The following is a 6,000-nucleotide window of genomic DNA, read 5'->3' as shown; positions in this document are numbered from 1 at the left end:
AGCAGCGATTCCAGGATCCATCTGATGTGGTGATTCCAGATTGCATCTCCTATGGGGCGGGAGGGGAGGGGGGGGTCATCCAAAGTTTAATTTGATCCGGGTCTGGCCGGGTCGACAAACCTGAGAATATTTCTGCAACCGGCACACCGCATCAAGTATGAATCTAGCTGTGGCCGCTATTCACGTGCATTCATTACATTTGTGCTTTTCTATGCTTTCGTTTCTATTGATTTATTTGTAGTGACTTGCTTTACATGTGCTGTAATTTGCACTCAGATCGTTTTTTGTTTGTTTGTGTTGTTTGTTGTTGTTGACTCTCTGAGCCGCCCCCTCCGGGATATCTGTGAAAAAAAAGGCTTTATAGCTCATCGGATTTCTCCACAAAGACAAAGTCCCCCCATATAGTCTTACGGACTGTTGGGGCAAGTGCTGTTGGCGAGCACCTGAGAGCCGGCACGGCACACGAGGGGGTGTGTGGCCAACACCACGCCCGGCCGGCCTTTGTCTCCCTAGTGGCGATGTTTACACATAGCACCGTGTACTAATTTGAGGCTAAGTTAACCTAGGGGAGAACCAGAACCGGTTCAGATAATCTTCACTGGTGTTGGCCGTGAGCGGGAATCGAACTCGGGACGCGGGGTTCGTATCACAGCAGCGCTAACCGCTACACCACCTCTCCCCTTATCCACAGCCCCCATATCCACAGTCCCCATTTCCACACCGCGAGTGTGAAACTCTGTGAGCGGGAGACTCAGTCCTGTGGGGTCGTGGGGCCCAATGTACATCTGCTTCCTGATCTGGCAGAAGGAAGGATGCGATGGCAAATGTGCACGTGTCAATGTTGACATCGATATGTGTGCCTTTCTGTGTCTGTAAGCCACGACAGCGGTGGTGACGAATATCTGAACGAATCCTGAGCCTTGCCTAGGTCGACTCAGCCTTAAATGAGCACCTGGTGCGGTGTGTAAACATCGCCACTGGGGAAACAAAGGCGGTCGGGCGTGGTGCTGGCCACCCACTCCCTCGTGTACCGTTCTGGCCTTCATAGGTGCTCGCTAACAGCACTTGCCCCAAGAGATACTTTGCAGGCTTCACGGGCGATCTTTGCCACTTGTCTTCGAATCTAAGTGTCTTCTGCTGCGAGTGTGTTGCGCGCCCTAACAGCACTTGCCCCAATAATAACCTAAGGGGGCTACGGCGGATGAAGCTCCTTTATCTTTGTGTGCCAGTCAGTCGGTCGGTGCCAGGGGTGGCACGCCTCGCCCGGCTGATGACTCTCCCCCCCGTTGGCTTGGAGAGAGCGGTGCACGTTGCTTTGTTGTCACCTCCCTTAGGCTGTACCGCATTTCATCTTCACAGAGTAGACGGTGCTGGGCCGTGGGGGTGTGTGTAGGGCGGGGGGGGTACTGTCTGTTCACGTATGTACGTTGAATTTCTTTCGCACCGCACGTAGCCAAATGCTTACTCTAAAGGCACGTTTTTAAATGGGGAGGGAAAAACCGGAGGATCCGGAGGAAAATCCACGCGACCACGGGGAGAGAGAGACACGCAAGCTCCAAATATACAGCAGCAGGCGTCGGGGTCGGCACCGAACCCACGACCTCCTGCATACCTGGCGAGGCAGTTAACATCTCGCCTTCTTGTCCGATACTGCTGCCACAATGGCTGTGCGCAGAATATTTGCTCAATTATGGTGATGTCATCTTGTCATGCACAGCATGCTGGGATCCCTGGTTTGTGTTGCCGTTAGAGACGTCTGTACTTTGGAGAATGTGTTATCTCACTTGATAAAATAGTACACTGTCAATATGTTCACACACCAAAGAAACAGCCATTACAAGGCATTAACCACACACATGTGTGTTAAACATGCAAACAAATATGCTTTGATTGTGCTTGAAACCGATTGGCCTGCCCTACACCACAAGCAGCCTCCTGCATAGCTTCGTCTCACCAGTGCTAGACTAAAAGGCTGCCAAAAGAGCGAACCAGTACAAGGGCAATGCAAACACCAACGCATTCACAGCTCGGGTGAAGTGTCACGTGTCACATGTGTTTGTCGGGGCACACGCGCACTCTCCTGGCCGTTTGTGATGAATCACCAAGAAACACGTGGCGACATGAATCCATTTCAAGGAACCCACTGAAGGTTACGCGCGAGGATAGAGGCGCAGCCCCGCAATTTATTTGCTCACTCCGCACCTCCTCCCGCCGGTGGGAGCGCTTCGGCCTACTCCTCCCGCGCTGGACAGGGGCGCGTCTCGCAAGAGAGGCGGCAGCGACCCCCCCCCCCCCCACACTTCACGCCGCCGCACAGCGATCTGCCGGATCATCGGAGGAGCTGTTGGCGCCCATTTATAGCGCCCTGCTGCTGCTGCTGGGTGGACAGAAGCTCGCGGGTTGGGCGGTGGAGGTGTTTCATGTTTGGGGTGGCGAGATCGTTGTGGGGGGGGGGGGGGGGTGTAGAGATCAACCCAATATTGTTTCAAATGCGGCGCCGGTTTGGTTCGAGTCGAATCGAACCGGCGACAACTTCTCTGAGTCGGCGCGTGCCCCGCGCGCGTGCTCGAGAGAGAAACGACCCCGAGGCGTCAATCGCCGCCACTCAGATGCCATCACGTCACGAACTTTGAAACGAAAACAGCGCTGCGCCACGTTAAGGAATAATCTCATCTGTTAATGTTGCTCATACATGCAATTCCTACCCCCCCTCCTCCTCCTCTTGCATCCCCCCGCCCCCCCCTCTTCTGCCTATTGCTCCACTTTTCCATTTCCTGCACGCAGAGCCCCGCAGCTCCAAACGCAAAACACATGCTGCCTCTCAGCTGGAAGTGTGTGGGGAGGGGGTGGGAGTAGGGGGGGGGGGGCGTAGGGGGAGGTGTGGGGGGGGGTGTGGGGGACATGGCGGTTCAGAAGTCAGAGAGCTCACGGCGCGGATGAAGATGCTGCTGCTGATGATGATGCTGATAATGCAGATGATGATGCTGCTGATGATGATGCTGCTAATGCTGCTGCCGATGATGATGCTGATGATGATGCTGCTGCTGCTGATGCTGCTGCTGCTGCTGATGCTACTGATGATGCTGATGCTGCTGATGCTAATGATGATGAAGGGTGCCACAGTGACCTCCTCCTCCTCCTGACGCGGGTGGGAACCGAGGCTCTTGTAGCCTAAACACGGGCAGGGGAGGGAGACGTGGTCCTGCAGGGGGTGGCGGGTGAGTGGGGGTGTGAATGAACGTGAGTGAACATGTGTGGGTGTCTGTGTGGGGGGTAGGGGGGTGGGTGAGTGGGGTTGAGTGTGGGTGTGCGTGTGGGTGTCTGTGTGAGGGGTAGGGGGCGGGTGAGTGGGGGTGAGTGGGGGTGAATGTGGGTGTGCGTGTGGGTGTCTGTGTGGGGGGTAGGGGGGTGGGTGAGTGGGGGTGAGTGTGGGTGTGCGTGTGGGTGTCTGTGTGGGGGTGAGTGGGGGGAGTCGGGGTGTGAATGAACGTGGGTGAACATGTGTGGGTGTGCGTTTGGGTGTCTGTGTGGGGGGTAGGTAGGCGGGTGTGTGGGTGTGCGTTTGGGTGTCTGTGTGGGGTGTAGGGGCGTGGGGGATAGGGGGTGGGGGTAGTGGAGCGAGGGAGCGTTGCGCTACGAACCCGGCGACCCGGGTTAGATTCCTTCTCACGGTCAACACCAGCGACGATGATCGGAACCGGTGTAGGGCCTCCCCTAGGTCGACTCATCCTCGAACGAGTACCTGTTGCGCTGTGTAAAAGCATCGCCACTGGGGAGACAAAGGCGGTCGGGCGCGGTGCTGGCCACCCACCCCTTCGTGTGCTGTGTCGGCCTTGATAAGTGCTCGCTAACAGCACTTGTCCCAACTGTCTGTTAAGGCTACACGGGGGATCTTTGTCTCTGTCTCTATGACGTGTGGAGGGAGGAGGAGAGCGGTGGCGCTGCGCTCCGAACCCGGCGAGCCGAGTGAGATTCGTGCTCGGGGCCAATGCCGGTGACAGCAATATCTGAACCGGTCCTGGGCCTCCCCCAGGTCGACTCAGCATGAAATGAGTAGCTGCTGCGGTGTGTAAATGTCGCCACAGGAGACACAAAGGCGGTCGGGCGTAGTGGCCTTAATAGGCGCTCGCTAACAGCACTTGCTCCAACGAGTGAGGAGGCTAGTGGTAGGGCTGTAAGTCAGGAGGTTGGGGCTATGAGTGAGGAGGTTGGGGCTATGAGTGAGGAGGTTGGGGCTATGAGTGAGGAGGTTGGGGCTATGAGTGAGGAGGTTGGGGCTATGAGTGAGGAGGTTGGGGCTATGAGTGAGGAGGTTGGGGCTATGAGTGAGGAGGTTGGGGCTATAAGTGAGGAGGTTGGGGCTATGAGTGAGGAGGTTGGGGCTATGAGTGAGGAGGTTGGGGCTATGAGTGAGGAGGTTGGGGCTATGAGTGAGGAGGTTGGGGCTATGAGTGAGGAGGTTGGGGCTATGAGTGAGGAGGTTGGGGCTATGAGTGAGGAGGTTGGGGCTATGAGTGAGGAGGTTGGGGCTATGAGTGAGGAGGTTGGGGCTATGAGTGAGGAGGTTGGGGCTATGAGTGAGGAGGTTGGGGCTATGAGTGAGGAGGTTGGGGCTATGAGTGAGGAGGTTGGGGCTATGAGTGAGGAGGTTGGGGCTATGAGTGAGGAGGTTGGGGCTGTGAGTGAGGAGGTTGGGCTATGAGTGAGGAGGTTGGGGCTATGAGTGAGGAGGTTGGGGCTATGAGTGAGGAGGTTGGGGCTATGAGTGAGGAGGTTGGGGCTATGAGTGAGGAGGTTGGGGCTGTGAGTGAGGAGGTTGGGGCTATGAGTGAGGAGGTTGGGGCTATGAGTGAGGAGGTTGGGGCTATGAGTGGGAGGTTGGGGCTGTGAGTGAGGAGGTTGGGGCTATGAGTGAGGAGGTTGGGGCTATGAGTGAGGAGGTTGGGGCTATGAGTGAGGAGGTTGGGGCTATGAGTGAGGAGGTTGGGGCTATGAGTGAGGAGGTTGGGGCTATGAGTGAGGAGGTTGGAGCTATGAGTGAGGAGGTTGGGGCTATGAGTGAGGAGGTTGGGGCTATGAGTGAGGAGGTTGGGGCTGTGAGTGAGGAGGTTGGGGCTATGAGTGAGGAGGTTGGGCTATGAGTGAGGAGGTTGGGGCTATGAGTGAGGAGGTTGGGGCTAGTGAGTGAGGAGGTTGGGGCTATGAGTGAGGAGGTTGGGGCTATGAGTGAGGAGGTTGGGGCTATGAGTGAGGAGGTTGGGGCTATGAGTGAGGAGGTTGGGGCTATGAGTGAGGAGGTTGGGGCTATGAGTGAGGAGGTTGGGGCTATGAGTGAGGAGGTTGGGGCTATGAGTGAGGAGGTTGGGGCTATGAGTGAGGAGGTTGGGGCTGTGAGTGAGGAGGTTGGGGCTATGAGTGAGGAGGTTGGGGCTATGAGTGAGGAGGTTGGGGCTATGAGTGAGGAGGTTGGGGCTATGAGTGAGGAGGTTGGGGCTATGAGTGAGGAGGTTGGGGCTATGAGTGAGGAGGTTGGGGCTATGAGTGAGGAGGTTGGGGCTATGAGTGAGGAGGTTGGGGCTATGAGTGAGGAGGTTGGGGCTATGAGTGAGGAGGTTGGGGCTATGAGTGAGGAGGTTGGGGCTATGAGTGAGGAGGTTGGGGCTATGAGTGAGGAGGTTGGGGCTATGAGTGAGGAGGTTGGGGCTATGAGTGAGGAGGTTGGGGCTATGAGTGAGGAGGTTGGGGCTATGAGTGAGGAGGTTGGGGCTATGAGTGAGGAGGTTGGGGCTATGAGTGAGGAGGTTGGGGCTATGAGTGAGGAGGTTGGGGCTATGAGTGAGGAGGTTGGGGCTATGAGTGAGGAGGTTGGGGCTGATGAGTGAGGAGGTTGGGGCTATGAGTGAGGAGGTTGGGGCTATGAGTGAGGAGGTTGGGGCTATGAGTGAGGAGGTTGGGCTATGAGTGAGGAGGTTGGGGCTATGAGTGAGGAGGTTGGGGCTA

The 6,000-nt window shown here is 56.7% G+C and overlaps 1 pseudogene; it reads right to left on the bottom strand.

Moving 5' to 3' along the window:
* Nucleotides 1-2,925: 2,925 nt before the first annotated feature.
* LOC133347949 (UPF0746 protein DDB_G0281095-like) overlaps nucleotides 2,926-6,000 on the bottom strand; it is a 75,701-nt pseudogene continuing 72,626 nt past the window's right edge.

Source organism: Lethenteron reissneri, chromosome 26, assembly GCF_015708825.2.
Source record: "Lethenteron reissneri isolate LAM-NWPU_2019-01 chromosome 26, ASM1570882v1, whole genome shotgun sequence".
Lineage (NCBI taxonomy): Eukaryota > Metazoa > Chordata > Hyperoartia > Petromyzontiformes > Petromyzontidae > Lethenteron > Lethenteron reissneri.
This window is presented reverse-complemented; position numbering and strand designations above follow the sequence as displayed.